The following is a 17,547-nucleotide window of genomic DNA, read 5'->3' as shown; positions in this document are numbered from 1 at the left end:
AGCTGCCAGTCTTCCTCCCCCCCTGCACTGCAGGGTGCAGATGGTTGGCGTAGGCACGTCTTGCTTTCTCCTGGGCAAGCATGTCTTCTTTGCACAGGTATATTTGCTGGGCCAGAGAGAGACAGGCAAAGGAATCTATGCTATCGCTGTAAGGTCAAGCTGTTTGTTGGAGAGAGAGGACACCAGCCCTCCAGGCGTGCTCTAAGAACACGCGGCAGATCCAGCTCTGCAAACAAGATGTACAAGGGCACATCCCATTTGTGACTTCCCACCAGCCCTGAGTCTCCAGCCAGCATTGAACAACCAGCGCATAAACGGTTGTTTGAATGCCTGATGATGAAAAATGGAGGCACCTCAGGGACTTTACTGAAGGCCTTCCTGCCATCTGCACCAGCTCCCCAAGGGCTCCGAGAGCTGAGTCTGCAAGCTTCTTTGCTCCCTTACGTGCTGTTTAGGCAACTGAGCAGGCCAAGTGAGGCTCTCCAGGACATCCTTCCCATGTGAGGAACATCTCCACCACCAGGCTGCTGCCACAGGGCTGGTGCCTGGTGGGAACACAGCCAACACATCTCCTGATGCGTGGGAAAGGGTTGGAGTCCACCTTGCTTTCTGGGAGCTGGGTTGCCTGCAGGGCTAAAAGGGGTAAAAACTTATTTTTGGTTGCTGTTGTCAGCTGACCTGGTTCTGATGCGCTTGTGTAAGCGGGCAGCATTTTCACATCCATGCTGTTTGCTTTAACATGTCAAACAGCTGTTATTTTGCAAGGTTTCCCTAGCTCCTCCTTCCCTCCTCTTTTCTTCTGCCTCTATAAAATAATACTGCTATAATCCGGTTTGACTCAGCAGGATCCCTTTCACGCTGGCTAATCTCCATATATAGGCAGCAGTTCAGGGAGGTGCACCGGCACACTGCAATATTTTCCCTAACATTTTGTTTAACCAGGATGACATTATTCAGACAAATTAATTCCTCCAAGACGTAAACTTGTTCTGACTGAGTGCTGCAGCAGCTTCCCTGAGAGCAGCAAACCATGATCTGACATCTTAACAGCTCTCCACACGGTCAGGGGGAATCTTACATAAAAGAGCTTCAGCTGTGCATGTCTGCAAGGTGCAGCTGCCCCTTTCCGTTGGTAGATTTCTTTTCCAGCAGTTTTGGTGAAAAATATCTATTTTAAAAAGTGAATGGGATCTAAAGCACAAGCCATTTTGGAAAACATCCTGGCATATGAAAACAGGGTAGGGACTACCCTGCCCTCTGAAATCTTTGCTGAAGATTTGAAAAATGGGGGTCCACTTATGTCACTCTTCTTACATTCTACATTGACTTAATCTTGCATGTCTGAGCTAGCATTTTCCTACATGGGATTTGCAAAGCTCAGACGCACATGTAGTTGATATGTCAGCTGTATGTGCCAAATGGTAGCACCTGTAAGAAGGGGAGAGGAAAATGTAACCAGGCCTTCAGAAGTCTGCCAAAAGAAGGAAATCTTGGTGTGCTTCATGGAGAGGAGGTCCCAGCATGGGAAAGTGGCCCTGTGGTGCTGCATTTACCCCGTATAGGGTATGTATGGGCAAGTGAGCTATCCTGTGCCTCTCTGTGACACTATCTATTTGAGGTGACCTGGCCAGACCACTAGAGTTGCTTTCAGCCCTGCAGTTTTCTCTCCACATTCCCCTAAGATCTTTTCCTGGTGATTGAGTTACCGCCTGTAGTCTGTAAATTCTGGGCTCCGGAAGCCACCTGGGAAATGTTTTTTTCCTCCTGTCCAGAGCATCGTTATGTCCAGGTGCCTGCCAGTCCTTCCCCTCAGTGCTTCCTTTAGCTCCTAGATCCAAAATCCAGCAGGTCCATGTGCTGGCCTCAAGTGTGCCAAAGCTGCTGAGAGTGCCCTAAAGCAGGAGGAAGAAAATGAGAAGTCTAGTTAATTTAAAGTAGTTAATTTAATAGCTAAACTATTAGAACACAGTCATGTGTCCATATCTCACAGCCATTGCTCCTATTTTGAATTCTTCTCCTGCCTTATGTATAATTTTTGCTCAGCTTCAGTTGCTTCACTGTGCCTTGCTTTTACCTTTCTGAGAAATGGGTTGATGCTAATGCTTTGTTCATTGAAACTTGCATGGAGTGACTTCGGAGAGCTTAACTGACTGGATGGCTACAGTCCTGGGGTGCTTGGAGCTTCCTCTAGCTGGATTTCTCTTCTGCGCCTTTCCATCTCCTAGGCTAGCCAGAGCAGCTTGGGGAAAACACATTCTCTTCTCTGCGGCACCGTATTGTTGACAGAGGGCATTGCTAGAGGCTCGTGGTACTCCACTCCAAGTGTCCTAGTGTAATATCATCACCATTAATTCAAACCAAGTTAAGGTTACAGCAAATAAGTGTAACATCCAAAAGACACTGAATAATTGAAAAGGTTTATAAAGTTGCAGCTTATAGAAATGGAGTAACATGCATAAAATTGCCTTATACTTAGTTTAGTTTCAGAGGTTCCCTTCGCTGTGTACCAGCTGTTGCAGACACTTCCTAGTTTCGTTCCCAGGGATCTTTCACATCTCTTTTGCCTGGTTCTGTTTGTGGAAAGTCTGGCATTGGGAATGCACTTTCTTTTATACTGCAGGTTTGTCTTTTGGGGAATAGTCAGTCTTCAAGCTTTCTCCATGCTTCCAGCCCTAGGAACATCTCTGCCTGGTGACTTTGAGAGCTTTCCTTGTTGCAGAAGTAGGCTTGACCAGTAGCTTTGAAAATGTTGTCGCTCAGAGGTGCCTAATGCAGCTATCACCTACACAATAAAAACTAGAGTCAGCTTGTTCATTTCCAGGGGCTTGTCAGAGTGATTAGGGTTTTTTTGTTTCGGTTTGTTTTTTTTCTTTTGCCAGTAACAAGTAAAGTAGTTGTTCCTCCTGTTGAAGTAATTCTTAAATCTTTCTGGAAAAGCTTTTATACACGTAAGTTTTTATTTCATATAGACTTGTGGAATAACTACCACCCTGAAATGCCATTAAATCACATAGCTTGTTAATGGCTTCTGCTTAAGACTCCCTGTGACAGTAACAAAGCAGCATGGGATAAAACATCTTTCCCCCAACCATATTTTTGGGACCAGTGCAACTGTCCCTACAAGAGAAACCATGTGAAAGAGCATGGCTTAAATCGATTTCAGGTGTGGTACTGTAGAGCTGTTATGTCTGATAGTACTTGATGCTTATCTGTAATCTGTTATTAGCAAAAAAAAAGAAAAAATAACTGCTGATAAAATTAGTAGATTAGTAAGATCAGTGGATCCACTGTCAGAGCAGTGGAATGGAGGGGCATGGATTGATGAACATTCTGGAGTACTTTGAGCAAAACTGGTTTAATGCACCTAACTGTGAGGCCATCTATCTGTTCGGGTACAAAACCATCATCTTCTGGCACACGAGCTCTGTCTACAGCTGGAAGCTTATCCTGCAAAGTGCCTTCCTTAGGAAGGAGCAGAGATTTCTGGACAGTCAGCTAAGGAGGCCTTCCAGTGTTGTGACAAAAAGGGCTGACAAAAGACCTGCTTGTGAAGTCTCAGGAAGACTAAGTTGAAGAGTGGTTTTGTATCAAGTCCAGTGTTGGTAAGAGAGTGGAATCTCCTATCTAGTCTACTGTCCATTTCTTACAAGGACACTGAAAAACTGAAGAAGTTGGAGAAAAGAGCCAAAGGTGGGAGAAAAAATATTTTCAAGTGAATTCAGACAGTTTAACTTCTCAGAGGCAGTGTGATGCAATGTGTAAGGTGATGTACTGGCTAATAAAGAAACTTTTATAGCAGTGAAAGGCAGAATGATGGTGGAAGCAGTAGCCAAACACTCTCAGTAGAAATAAAACAAACAGTTTAACACTATGACTGGTTACTACTGGAACAAAAGACTAGTAAGTGATAAGTCTGCATCTCTTGATGTCTTCAGACTAGGTCTGAACATTATCATGGAAAACATTATCATGGAAGTCTTGATTTAGTCAAACCTGTAAGACACTAAAAATTGCAAGTGGATCAGTTGCCAAGGATTTTTCACAGAAACAATGCTGTGGTAGCACCAAGTATCTCATAAACTGTGAATTTGGGGTAGGAGGAGTGGTGCCTTGTTTTGTTTTCTTTTTGTGACATTCCCAAAAGAAAGCAGAGAGTCCAGGCATGGTGGGAAGATGGGAAGCATGCATATCATGTGCTGACAAGATCCCTGTGTCCCTTACCTTGGCACTAGCTAACATGTTCATCCTGTTAAACCACTGCCATGGCAGGTCCAGATGTCAGTAACTCCATCTGATACCACTTGAAGAATGATGATTTATGGCCACTGGACATTTGGCTGCCTTTGTTCAAGGAGCACAAGAAAAGCACTCAAGTGGTGCTCGGGGGTGGTCAGCCATCTAGGTCAGAAAAGGCAAAAGCTGGTGTTTTCAAAAGCTGGCCTCCTTTCTAGCCAGCTTGTAGCTTGTTTTCTTCGTGAGAGACTATGGGCTGCTTTGTTTGGTTTTGTTTTTCCAAGATGCTGAACATACCCCAACTCAAGCTGCAGGCATGGAGTGTCTTTAAAAAAAGGTGGTTTGAATTAACCACCCTAAAATACAGAACACCCCATCCCTGAGGACGTTTTGCAGTGTGTGACTGTAAGTGATCGGTAGTTAAAAGGAGGATTGTACCCAAAGTGAATTAATTTACACATCGGGCTCTACACCCAGCTGTAGTCCTAGGAATGGCAGGCAAACAGCGGAGTTCAAAGTGCATGGAAGCAGGAGAATTAAATTGGAAAGACAGGTCTTTGGTATCCAGGCAGTATTTTCTCACCAGCAGATCTTAAAGTGCTTTCCAAAGCCTGGTAAGAACAAGGATATGTGGGGTCAGATGAACCCTGGAGTGAGTGCCTGGTTTTCAGTCACGCATTCCAGATCTCAGTTCAAATACTTTTGCATTGGGTTTCTTTCAGAAAAGTACAGAAAGACCCTGGAGCCAGAAATACTGTATAAAACACGCAGGATAATTAGCAACCTCCTGGAAACGTGCAACTTTAATAAAATTTAAACTCTAGTTCCTTCCCACAGGTGGAGTCCAGCAGTACTGTAGGCAATATGTACAATTAAGCTATTTTTATGCCTCTTCATCTAAAAATGTGAGTGTTAAAACATATGTAGGTAAAGCAAATGGAAAGCTTAAACTTGCCTCTGTGCCACGCTCATTTGAGCTTGCTGCATTAGCTCTCCAAAAAGCCTGGATTGCTGCGGAACAGTGTACTCAAGTGAAGATTTTGCAAAGGGAAATGTCTTCACCTATAAACCTGGCTTCTTTAAAAGCCCTGTGACTTTGCAGCTCCAAAAGATATTGACTTTCCCTGCCAACCACAAAGGGGAATAAATGACTCTGGGAGGGGTCAAGTAATTATACAAAGTGCCTGGATCAACTTTTCCATGGGGATCCTGTAGCTACTGGTCTGATGGCTTAATAATGTGCTTCTGAAATGGCTGCTTTCCACTGCTGTTTCTCTCTGGGGCCAGATTTCCAGCAAGACTCCTTAGCTGCCCTTGCAGAACTGGCAGGAAGATGCTTGCTGGACTTGCACTGCATGTGAAGGAGCCAACATTAACTTTTCCATAGGAAAACTTACAGGTAGGGTAGAGCTGGGCTATGCTGCCCCAACAGCAAACCCGGAGAAAGAGGATGGCTCCGAGTCCTAGATCGCTTCCTTGCTCCCCGCTCTTCACTGCCACCCCCTGTCCCTCTGTCCTTCTCCTTCGTCTCTTTGGGAGCTGGTATGGCAGCACGTGTGGGGAGGGGACGCTTTGCACAGTGGCGTGGGATGGTGCCAGCAACGAAGAACGTGTTCCTTTCATTAGGAGACCACCACTATTTGTCCATATTGCCTGCATAAGCTGGATCAATCAGGTACAAGAGCCATGTGTTGTTACCAGCTTGTCTTGTCCCTTTGCCCCTGGATCTGGTCCATAGTCAGAACCTGGTGAAGAATGGCCCTTCCCCTTCTGTTGCTCCTAGTAGGTCCGTTAAATCAGCAGCTATGGAAAGATGTGGGCCATACCAGTTTTACTTTGCGTGAGCTGCTTGGCAAAAGGCAGGGGTCAGATTACTTTGGGTGTTCAGATGTTCTTTCTGGGGAAATGGCAATTTCTGGTCTTCAGAAAGGAAAGTTGGAAGTAACTTGTCTTAGGATGGAGATGAGCAATGCAGCAGTTATATTAATGAGAAACAACCATTGGTGCAGGTGATCTCAGACCTTTTAAAATACTGTGTGAAGCACCCAAGTACAGTCTCTTCCACTGTTATGGAAAGAAAATCCCCATAACTGAATGGAACAGTTACAGAACAGAATGATCCTGGAATAATGTTATTTTTTCCTCTGTATTCCATAACCACTGTGATTTCAGCCTGAGAGTCCATACACCAAGAGGACACTAGTGACTGGAGAATGGGCGTGTTATATAATATCTATTATATATTCAGTGTGTTTATATAAATGCACGTTTCTTATGTAACCATGTCACTAGGAAAACAGTGAGGTTGGACAAGTTGGTTTCTCCTCCTCTTGCTGCTCCATTTTGCTTGTTGATTCTCAAGCGCTGTCACAAGACTGTGGAGTGTGTGTCACTGCTGTGTGTGCCCAAGTGAATCTCCTCTCCTTTTCAAAAGCTCCATTCACATTTGGGTTTCGCTGGTTTTTCTCAGCTCTTGTTTCTTTTTTTTTTTTTTTCAAGTGTAATATTTGGCTGAAAGCCTTTGGTGTTGCTTTCACAAACTTAGGAGTAATCTGGTTAGTATATATTATGAACTGACAGTTGACTAGCCCAGTGTTCAGTGGCTGTGCTTTTCAGCTTCAAATAACATCCAGGGCAGCTTCCTCAAGTGATGTAAAAGACCTGGGAAAGAAATGCCAGCTGTCAGCTTGATTTTTTGGTCTGCTTTGCTCTGACATAAACCTTCCCAACAGCTCAGACCAGTGTCCTTCATATTCCAAATTAATCCAAAGTTTCTTGTGGTGATGAAAGGCAAAGAAATGACTTTAGAGTGCAGGTTTCCTGCTCTGAACATCCTTGCCTAACCCTGCTGACACCAGAGAATTACCACCTACTCAGACACACCCATCTGCTCTTGATGGCAAGTCTGAGCCCAAGACATTTTTATTTGCATTCCAATGGTTTTGCTATCCAAGATCTCTGTATCCAAGTCTCCATGTTGTCTGTCCAAAATAAGAAAAGTTCTCTTTTTTCCGCAGGAAGCCTTATTTTTTTTTCTAGTTTGAGAGTAAAAGAACAGTGCCAAGAGATTAGATCGATTAGGTAAGCAGTTGTGTTGCAGGGAATCTTCTGCCTAACAGTCCCATCACAGTGTCTTGAACAGAAGAATTTCCCAAAGCGTCTGGTTTACTTTTCACACATCATTCCAGGAAGGATCTGACCTATAGTGCGGGTATCAGTTTGTGAGGTTAGAAGGAGTAATGTATCATCCCTTTTCTCCCAACTGTACCTTGAGGTGAGTTGTAGCAGAAGCATCCTTGGAGGTGTGCTGATGGTGCAGACGGGCTGATGTAAACCATTTTCTCTCTTGCTATCTTCCTGCGGATGAGATCATCTTATAGTGCAGGAAGGCAGGCAATGGGTGGGTTCTCAGGGTGGAACATCAGTCTCCAGCTAAAAGCATATGGATTTTCACTTTTCTCACATCTCACTTGACTTCTTTGGGAAGTTCTTTTATCTGTGCTATGCCTTGTCTGGATTCCTCTTACATAGCTGTTTCCATTTTCCCTTTTTGTATCCCTTCCTTCTCTGTCACTTTTGTCTCAGCAGGTGGCTCAAACTTACTTCCTCAGACCAGGAACAGAAGCAAACATCCAGGTTATCTGAATGAAAAGAACAGGGATGTCATTGCATCTAAAAATAATCCCAGTACCTGCTAGGTGATATATTTGGCCCTGGACTTACTCAGCAGCCTGTATTTATTTCCAATTCGGATCTGACTCTAGGTAGAAGAATGGGTATCGCTCCAGGGGATAACTCATTTCAAGCCTCCGAAGAAATCCTGCCCCCCCAAAAAAACCAAATTCCTGGTTTTTCTGTGGAGGGGAAAGAGTACAGGAGCACAATTCTTGCTTTATGTTGACTCACTAAATTATGCTCTCTGTTATTCACAGAGTGGCCAGTGCTGGTTGCTTGTGGTCCCTGCTCGATGTTCTTCCAAAGTCTTTAAAATACGCATTTCACTCAGGAGGAAATAAGAAACCACCTTTTCCTCTCCCTTTGGAAGGATCTCAGAGCACCCACAAAGTTTTCAGCCCTCATATTCCAGGCACAGATAAGTCTCCCATTGCCCTAAAGGCTCCAATACATTCTCCTCACATCAGGGACTTAAATGCATTTGGCAACTTTTTAAGAAACACACCAGGGATTTGGGAGAATCATATTCTTACTGTCAGTTTGGTAGCAGCAGCATCCAAATGCTGTGAGAGTTTGGGGGTTTTTTTCCAAGCTTTATACTGGATTACGTTATCTATTAAAAGCAGCTATTTTTATGCTGAACTGTTGCCATGACCTGTATTTCAGAACTTGCACGTATACACTGAAAAATTATTATCTTGCACTCAAAAGGTGTTTCAGTGAAAGCTCCATGAAATTCTGTGCAAAATCTCATTACCTTCTCTTTTTTTTTTTTTTTTTTTTTTTTTGTTTGTTTGTTTGTTCAGTTTGGGGAATTGTTTATTTCTTGGTAATGCTAGGTGCCAGCTTTGGTGTTTGTAATAGAGATGTGACTTCTGTCAGAGCATCACAGGCCTCCCAATAGTTTACTAAACCCACTCCACAGATAACATGATGCACAGAGGTGGAAAACCATGAAATAAAACTCTCGGAGTCACTGGTGAACCGAGGGACAAAACCTGAGCACTCTTAGTTTCCAGTGCTCTGCCCCTGCCACTAGAAAACATGACTTTCTCTTGCGAATGGTATGAGAGATTCTGGAGAAGCTTTGCATTCTCTTTGCTTGAGCAATTTAAGTGGAAGGGGGAGCTGGTAAACTGCTGTTCAGCTGAAATATTTAACCTTTGGTAGCTATTAGAAGCCCTTACCTGTGACTTGAAATAACCAGGGGAAAATGGGTTGTGTGCCTTGTGGCATAGAGGTGAGGAGGTTTTATTCTCAAGGAGTGAAAGGGAAGGATTCTACCACTTTTTTTTTTTTTTTTTTTTTGTACAAACTTTAGAGGTACCCAGACTCTCAAGTAGTCCTGTCTTTTCCCTTGGTTTCTCCAGGAGATCTCTCTTAGAGAACAGAGGAAGCATAAAATGCCAGCTTAAAACAGGTTGTAGTTCAAAGGCTGTAACCAAAACAAGCTCAGCTTTGCGTCATGCTGGTTTACTGATAGAGTTTCCAACTAAAATTTTCTTTCCATGTTAAACAAGACTCCATTTTCTTGATGGTTTTTATGTCACGTTCTTGCACTCTTCAGACAGTCTTTCAGGAAAAGCATGGCAGGCGAGAATTCATTTCTAATGTAAAAATACTAAGAGGAGGGTGAGGGAAACTATAAATAACCACTGAGATGTCACAGAGTCAGTCATTTTTTCCTCCACAAGTCAGTGTTAGCAGTTAAGGTCAAGATAACATTTCCATGTCAATGGTCAGTTACATCAAAATTCTAAAACGGGAAGATTGAATGGAATTTTGGATTTTTTTTTCTTGTATTGTGCCCAGATTTGACCAATTTGTAGTCTCTTTGGCCTGCCAGCTATGAGTTCCAGTGTTATTTTGGTTAAGCTCTTTGCCAGAGTGGCAAGCTTGGATTGGAGCATCAGGTTTATTAAAGGCTATGAAATTAAATTCTTTACCAAAAGAAAAGAAAAACAGCCCACTTTTTGCCGATAGTGACTTTGTATTTCCTTTGATGCGGTTAGGTTGGACTTGAATTTTAGCCTAACAATTTGCTACACAATTTTGTTTTGTTTTCACGAAGTTCTAATCAGTTTAAACTGCAAGCAGTTTGAATGCCTCTCTAACAGCTTCCTTGGCATTGCTAATTAAGCTTGAAATCTCTGTGTTGTCCACAATTGTATCTAAACAAGGAGCAGAGTGTATCTGTTCATTGTTTGCCACATCTCCCAGCTGCCTGTAACTCTGCTGCCTGGGCAGAAAGTAATTGCAACAGGACAGATCTTTATTTAGGCAAAACTCCCAGGGTGGCACACAAGGTCAGACACATCATGTTTTGAGGGAAGAGGTGAATTTGGTGGTGAGAACACGTAAGGCAAACAGCGCTACATCTATAGTGCAAAGCCTGGAAGCACTTGGGCATAGGGAATAGCTTTGCTTTATCCCCCAGACAGCTTTGTACTGCAGAGCCCTGAGTTATGATTATGGTTTGTTAGGTGCCCTCACCTGATGTGTGGGTGTTAAGAATATGTGAAAGCGCAAGCTATTGACACCTGCGATGTATTCCCCCTGTCCCTCAGGAGCAAAGCTAATAGAAGATCATAGTTTTTAAAGCTGTCAAGGTTCGCTCCAGTGGAAAAAAAGAGTTCTAACAAATCCTTGAACCCATCTTTCTGCAGTCGGCAAAGCCAGCAGATGACTTTTCTTTAGGTAGCGACCCCAGTGTTATGAAGCAATGCTAATCTTCTGAGGCACGGCTGCTGTTGTGCGATGGGGTCCAGGGATTTCAGCTGTAGCTCTGTGCCAGTTCGCCTGAGCTGCAGAAGCCTTGAACAAACTGTTTACCTCTGGCATTCTGGGAGGGATTTTGAGGGATTTCCTTCAAATTAGAAATCTTTGAAAATCAGCATCTTGCGCCAGGCGTTGTATTATGCAATGGTTTGGAACGAGGGCCAAAGGTCTGGTCATGAGCTGGGGATCTCCTTGGATTGAAGAAATCACAGATGGAAACTGTCTTATCAGATCATCCCTCCCTGCCAAGGCAGGCTTGTCTCCTGCTCTGCGCTTTACAGATGCTCGTATCCCCAGCACTCCAAAAGCCTGCCCCAGCTTAGTCGTTGAATGTTTTCTGGACCAGATGCAGTCCTGGTGTAGTGTGACTGACTTCGTATGGTTGTACTGGGGTTCATACATGGTGTGTGGTGTGGTCGGCAGTGATAAAACCAAGTTGAGCTGTGCTCACCAACAGGCACGATGCACTGTTTCAGTTTTGTGGGGAATGTACACCTCCTCTTTCCTGGTGGCAGTAGACAAAATGTGATAAGCTTTGGAAATGCAGCTTCACTAGGATGAAAAATTTCTGAAGGAACAGAAGCTGATTACCAAGATATAGAACAATGTCCTTTTACATATTTAGTCGCTGAGGATGCTTTCAGTTGCTTGGCTTACTGTAGTATTGCATGTGACTGTAATAGTTGTTGAAAAAATTTCATAAGCATAGACTTTTATTCTCTATGCTTTTGTAAAGTCAACTGTAAGTTAGAAGTATTTCCCCAGTATTGAAATGCTTCACTCTTGCAAATTCCTGTAGCCATACTGGAGTATTCTGAGTAACAGCTCAGATGCTGTTCCCCGGTACAGCACCTCTCAAAGTCAGACCTGGTTGACTTTTGAGGTATGTGCGATCACTACAGATTTTTTTAAAAAAAATATTTTTTTACTATTAAGAATAGCTTGTTTCCATCAAGTAACCATTTGGGCACACAAACTACTTCACAAGTATTTATCAAACCTACCAGCATCCAGTTTCTCACTGGAATATGCAGCTTCTACAGACATTCTATTTACAGGCCAACTGAGGCACAGAGCATGATAGTGCTTTGCCTCTGACAGTTACTTGGCTGAAAAGCCAGAAGGAAAATCTGGCATTTTATCTTTTAGCCCACCAGTTTAGAGAACGATTCCCACATTTGTTACATTTGTAAGCACCGCTGTTTTGAAGTGACAAAGATCTCTGTGTTGTCAGAGCAAGGAATTTACAGAAGATGAGTAGCTTTGAGTGCCAGAAAGTAGTTAAGTAATTTCCAACATCAAGCTTCTTGTGGATTTTTAGCTGGAAGGAGTCAGTGTGATTGTGGTTGGACACTGAGCCTAATGCAGAGCAGATCGTTTAACCCTGACGTTCCTTCATCACTGTTGACTTGGTGGTACCAGAGGCAGACATGGGTCTTGTCTAAAGCAGCACTGAGCAGCATAGAAGTCACCCTGACCCTTCCTGTGCTGTTCTAAACATTAATTATGTTCATCATTAAAAATATATACCTTTTTCCAGGTAGTATGGCCAACTTTTGGCCTGCTGGATCCAGCAGCCTTCTCCGTTTCCCCCCAGCCTTTGGTACGCTCAGGCAATGGCAAAGCCATCCCTTAGCCTTCGCTTGGTAAGACAGCTATTTTAAGAAGGGGCAAATGGAGCTTCTTCCTTCTCACTGTAGAGCATATTTTGACATCTGCGTGTCATTTGTGAAGCATTTCTCAAGCCCTGTTCCATTTTCATCATGGCCTTTATGTTATTGCACATTTATGGACTCAATTGCATGTCATTGTCATCTTTGCTACTAACATAAGCCATAAAACATATCTAGTCTTTCTCTCATAGTTACAGGGCAAGGGGAAGGGACTTGTTTCATCCTGTATGCTGAGAGGACTTTCTGCCAGATTCACCTCCAGCTGCTCCGAGTCCAAAAATACAAAGCTGAATTCGTTTTTCCTGACAAGAAAAGCAAATTCCAGCAGAGGGGAAGCATGCCAGCTGTGGTATTGCTACTGTGCTGGGAAAGCCACTAAAAACTGAGCCGAATGGAAGAACTATTTGAAAGCCACTGAATACAGTAACCTCCAGGGCCTGAGCCTGTGTTGTGCAGCTGGTAGCTGTATGCGCAGCTCAGACCCACACCATGCTGGTAATGTTGTAGGGTTGCCAATGTAATTTATTCCAGTATTTATTCCTCCCCTCTCCCAGCAAAACAAGCTGTACCAGCTAAAGAGCACCCTCACTGCTTACCACTGGGTCTGAATTAGGGGATTTTGGCAGGATGTATTGGGCTATCAGGGGTCACATCTCTTGCCCCAACACACTGATGCAACTATGGCAATGTGGCCTGAGCATCAGAGAATTGGCCAAGATGCTTCTGCTGGGCTCTCCCTTGCTGGACCTACCCCTCTGAGAGCAGCAGGAAGGGAAGGAGAGTGTCACCCACTGATAAAATGTGTCCAGCTGGTCAAGCTAAGTGAGAAAGATTAACACACACATGCCCAAATTCTCTCCTCAAATATGGAGGAAGTAATTTCATGCTGGCCAGTAGCAAATTAAATGTTGCGTTTGCCAAGATTTATCCATCTGTGGAGGTAGCAATTGGGGATGGCTGGGGACTTTGGTGGGGGGTTAAATAGGGTCTTGGATTCTCCTTTTCTAAAAATAATGCAAAAGACCGGGGGGGGCGGGGGGGGGGGGGGGGGGGGAAGGTTTTGAAAGTGTTGAAATTACATCTTGACACGTAACCCCTCCATGAATGTCTGTGTTACATAGTTGGATTATAAATTAAATATATTTGCAGACCCAAAACCTAAATGAAACCATTGTGAAATTATTTGAAGTGCAGCGTTTCAATTGACCTGATCTAATTTGGGGTTTATAAACTTACCAGACTTCTTGAGATTAAAGTGTTCTGTCTTCACTTAAGTATGGAAACATTTTCAAGCCTCAAAAATTATCCCACAATGGGGAAAATGTCTGCTGCTCTGCTCTCCTCACAGTCTGAGGAAATGAAGGACGGAGTCACAAGATTGAAAGCAATTCACTTACCGCACTTTACTAAGTTACAGTTGAACTACAGTAGTTGACCATGTGCCTGTTTTTAGCACAACAGTCACTTTTGATTCCCGCAGCTAATACCATCTCTGCCATGCAGTCACTCCAAAAAATGTATTTCTTCTGCAGTGCTCGCAAAAAGTGGGTTCATGTCCCTGTGCATCAGTTGCCAATGTAATTTACTCCAGCAGCTTCCCTCCCCTCTCCCAGCAAAATAAGCAATACCATGCTCATGTCCCTGTGTGTGAGCTCTCCTTGGTCTGCGGTCCAGAGTGCAGGAGAGATTATTTATGTTCATTAGAGCTCCAGATGATTTGCCAATACAGAAGAAGCAGTGACTAATCTCTATGTGGCTTTTCTTCTGCATTCATTGCTAGGTCATTGTGGGAGGGTCCTTGTGCTAAGCTATATTGCGAGTTACTGCTGTCACCCAAAATTTGGTTGTGAGGGGTTATAATCTACAGCATTAGGGAAACTGGATGAGCTGCAGCCCACAGGCTGTCACTGCAGCTCTGCTCCCTAAAGCAGTTTGCCAGCTTTCCATCTGGGACGTAAAGTCTTCAGGAGGGGATTCAAACACTTCCCACTTCTAGTCTTCAATGGCTCTTGCACCCCAGAAGTCTTTCCCAGCAGTCTGGATTTTCACTTTGTGTCCCACGTTTAGACCTAACATCTGCAGAGCAACTCCCTTTGGCTTTCTGAAGGGCCAAGTATTGCTATAGGGAGGCCCTCAAAGAACCACCCCCTATCCTCAGATACTTGTTCCTAAGCAGCTTCTTCCCACTTTCCTGCTCATCGTGCTGTACACCTTCAAGTCTTCACTTGTAAGCTGATGCTTGATATCCTGGTCATTTTCGGTTCTTTGCTTGTGTTTTAGTGTTTCTTTTCTTGAGGTGGTTTTTCTTACTGGTATATTAGGGTACATTGTTCTCCCCAGGTGAGATTATTTTTACTGTGCCACGGATAAGCAGTTCTGTCCTTAAGAGACATGGGCCCAGACTCAGCCTTTAACACTGGGCCAGCCTTCCATTTAGAAATTGATGGGTCCTTCCCTGCCCTTTTTAAATGCAAAAAATTAGTTGGAATTTGAGACACAAATGTCTCTAAAAAAGAAGGGCATTCCCAACCTCTTAGCCAAAAATATGGGAAAAGGATGGTAAACTTTTCGCACAGCCCATGCTGGATTTGTGTTCCATATTCTTGTGATGTAAATTTGACCCCAGCCCCTCGCTCTGATGTTTCCTAGCTGGTTAGTTCTTCTCTGTGCTTTCCTTTCACCCTCTGTGTAGCTCATCAGATGTGCTAAGCTCTACCTGTTGATTACAGAGAGAACTGGCAGTGGCAGCTTGAGAGAAAAGAAGAAAAATAGGGCTGCTAGTTTTTTTGTTTTTATCTTGTTTGGCTTTCTGAAGGTCTGAAAACTCCAGGAGGTTCTAGGAGAGTTAGCTAAACAGTGAAAGAGAGCAAAATCTAGAAGCCAAACTTACAATCCTACAGGGATGCTATTCCCATAATGTGCAGAAATACCTTTATGCAGGTTGTTAGCTGCTGGGGCAGCACTTAGGCATGTGGGATAACCTGATTAGAGAATCAAAGAAAACCCTGTTAGCTCCACAGGCCAAATCCTGCCTTACAGCAACCTGATGTCAAATGGGTGTGAATCAAGGAAGCTTTCCCTTTGGCATCTTCTGGTAACACCTTGAAGAGAAGGGTCTGAGCCAGGGTTCTAGCAAGGAAAGAGGCTTAAGCAAATACACTCCCAGACAGGGAGTGAGCTGGAGTCTGAAACTAATGACTTTGTTTTTCCTCGCTCTTACAGACTTGGACGGATGAAAAGAATAAATTTCTCAGGTCTGATTTTCAAGTTGTGTAGAAGGCTTAATCAGGAGTTGGTTAATTTAAAATGCTTTTCATACTTAGCTGCCGGACTGTCAAACAGTGTGACTGAGCTGAGATTTGGGAGCAGAAGTGTGTGTTCTGAAGGCATAAGCCAGAAGCAGATTACGTGCTGTCCTGGTCACTGCAAAACTCCCACCAAAGCCAGCATTAACGCAAGGTGTCCGACAAGATGACTGTAATAATCCCTTGTGGTCTTCAGCTCTGTGTGTCTGAAACGTGCGAGTAGGAGTTGTATCAGATCTGCAGCGAGAGCATTTCCAGGCCGTGCTGTGTGGTGTTGGAGCCCTTTGCAGGGTGCATTGTGGCTGCGGGTTTCTGCTCTGTTCGCAGTACCAGGTGGGCTGTGCTCGCCGTTGCTGCCTGGAGCAGTGTCACGTTGGCGGCGGTGGCAGAGCAGGGGTAAACCGCTTAGCAGATCAGTCCCCGGTGTGTAGGTAAATCGCGAAACTCCCAGCTGTGCCGTGGGTGCTCAGTGTTTGTCAGAGTTCAAAAGGTGATTAGCAACGTTCATGGGAGAAAGGTCCACTTGAGGCGAAGTACAGAGAAGCCAAGCTGTGGCTCAGGAAGTCCCTAAGCCAGAAATCACGGGAGGCTGGAAGCACATCCTAAGGAATTGCTGGTTTTTGCTTGCTCTGTTCTCATACTTTGGCCTCTGTTGTTGGCAACTGTTGGAAAGGAAGCAAGCGGTGACTTGGTGAGGCAAACACTCCGTACCTGCACATATTCAGACGGAGTCATAGCAAATGCCTTATGAGTGGCACAACCTTCCGTCGGTATGCTGGATTCCTTCCTTGGCAATATAGAGAACAGCATGGATACGAACTGAGATGATGTGGTCTGCTTATGCAAAGCAAAATGGTAAATTTGCCAGGCTGTTTCTCCAAGGAGAAAATTATTGACCTTGCTTTTTCTGGCATACCAGCTACTGTTATAATGATGATGATGGTGACAGCAACCAGACAGAAAGGCCAGCAATAATTCTTTCCTGCCCATTATTACAAGGCATAAAGCTAAACCCAGTCTGAAACCAATGCTAGTCTGGCTGTGCTCTCTTTACAAATGTGTGAGGCAGTTCTCATATGGGTTAAAATTCAGGACTTTTCATACTGACCTTTCCAAAAACAATCCTTTTGATCTTTTGATATAAGCCTGTGTATTTCTATGTTTGTATCTTACCAGTGATGTGCAGCCCAGAGATGATGTCCAATAGCAAATATGTCAGTGTAGAAGTAACCTCTCTGAGCTCCTGGGTGATTCATCTCCTGACAATACATTTTGGCTGCACATGTAAGGGCTGGATCTTGCCCCTGAGAATATTGGCTCAAAGAAGCAATAACAATGCGGTCAGTCAAAGCACTGCTTTCCCTGGGAATTTTGTTGCATGAAGAAGAGAAGAACTTTGGCCTTCCTGTGTTTGTCAACATGATCTGCCTTCCAGCAGCTTTTTATATTTATGTCCATTAGATTTTTCCCTTTTCCCCCCGCTCCTTATTTCTACCTTAATCATAATCAATATTGTAATCATAGACTTTCTACCTCATCCAAGATTTAAACACTGTTTGATAATGTTATTTGGTAACTCCAGATGCATCAAGCATTTTTTCCCCAAGCAAGAGTAGTAGGTGAGGTTTGTTTTCCTAAAGTCCAATGAAATAACCCAAATCATTGTCACAAAGTTGTTGTTTGCATCTACATGGGTTACACCTTCCATTCACGGCATATATCTTTAAGGTGCTTTATTTAAAAGGCTAAGTTGCACAGCTGGTGCCAGAACTGTTGGTGTGTCTCAGAGACAACCATCTGAAGCAAAATTATCTTGGTGTTTCTATAATTAACTGCAAGGGTGAGTGAGGGGTGAAATGAGATGAATCATCCAATGGACCCCA

The 17,547-nt window shown here is 43.8% G+C and overlaps 1 protein-coding gene across 9 annotated transcripts in view; it reads left to right on the top strand.

The window, feature by feature from the left end:
• The window catches only part of LPP (LIM domain containing preferred translocation partner in lipoma), a 356,437-nt gene that overhangs the window by 317,803 nt on the left and 21,087 nt on the right, over positions 1–17,547 (top strand). The window lies entirely within an intron of this gene.

The sequence above is a fragment of the Falco cherrug genome, chromosome 11 (genome assembly GCF_023634085.1).
Source record: "Falco cherrug isolate bFalChe1 chromosome 11, bFalChe1.pri, whole genome shotgun sequence".
In the NCBI taxonomy this organism is placed as follows: Eukaryota; Metazoa; Chordata; class Aves; order Falconiformes; family Falconidae; genus Falco; species Falco cherrug.
This window is presented reverse-complemented; position numbering and strand designations above follow the sequence as displayed.